General features: G+C 37.2%; 1 non-coding gene across 1 annotated transcript; it reads right to left on the reverse strand.

Moving 5' to 3' along the window:
- Positions 1 to 403: 403 nt before the first annotated feature.
- Positions 404 to 497, reverse strand: LOC123324499. Its single transcript, XR_006539862.1, has one exon. It is a non-coding gene; the product is annotated as a small nucleolar SNORD12/SNORD106 (small nucleolar RNA).
- Between the last annotated feature and the right edge of the window lie 488 nt (positions 498 to 985).

Here is a 985-nt window from a genome sequence, read left to right on the forward strand (position 1 = left end):
GAGATGTGCAAGGAGATGAATGTTTTCATGCCTGCTAACACAACATCCATTCCATAGCCATGGGTTAAGGAGTAATTTTGGCTTTCAAGTCTTATTACTTAAGAAATACCTTTCATAAGGCTACAGCTGCCATAGATAGTGATTCCCCTGATGGATCTGGGCAAAGACAATTGAAAACCTTCTAAAAAGGATTCACCATTCTAGATGCCATTAGAACATTCATGATTCATGGGAAGGGGTCAAAATATCATCACGAACAAGAGTTTGGAGGAAGTTTATTCCAACCTTCATGGATGACTTTGAGAAGTTCAAACTTCACTGGAGGAAACAGCAAGAACTAGAATTAGAAATGGAACCTGAAGGTGGCTGAACTGCTGTTCTCTCTCTTTTTTTTTTTTTCCTTTCCAATGCATCAGATAAAACACTGGCTAATGGTTCAGCTGGATCAACAGGGTTAATCTGATGGGGAAAAATGTTATGTCATCAGCTGCATTATTGCTTCTACCTTATGATAAAAATTTAATGGGTGAGGAGTTCCTTCTTATAGATGAGCAAGGAAAGTGGTTTCTTGAGATGGAATCTATGCCTGGTGAAGATGCTGTGAAGGTTGTTTAAATGACAACAAAGGATTTAGAATATCACATTAATTTAGTTGATCAAGCAGTGGCAGGGTTTGAGAGGACTGACTCCAATTTTGAAAGAAGTTCAATTGTGGGTAAAATGCTATCAAATAGTGTCATATGCTACAGAGAAATTGTTCATGAAGGAGTCAATTGATGCAGCAAGTTTTGTTATGGTTTTATTTTAGGAAATTGCCACAGCCACCCCAACCTGTAGCAACCACCACCGTGATCAGTCAGGAGCTGTCAACATTGAGACAAGACCCTCTACCAGCAAAAAGATTATGACTGGCTGAAGATGGTTAGCATTCTTTAATAATAAAGTACTTTTGTTTATTTTTATTTTTTAAAAATATTTATTTATT

Source organism: Neomonachus schauinslandi, chromosome 3 (assembly GCF_002201575.2).
Source record: "Neomonachus schauinslandi chromosome 3, ASM220157v2, whole genome shotgun sequence".
NCBI classification, from domain to species: Eukaryota; Metazoa; Chordata; class Mammalia; order Carnivora; family Phocidae; genus Neomonachus; species Neomonachus schauinslandi.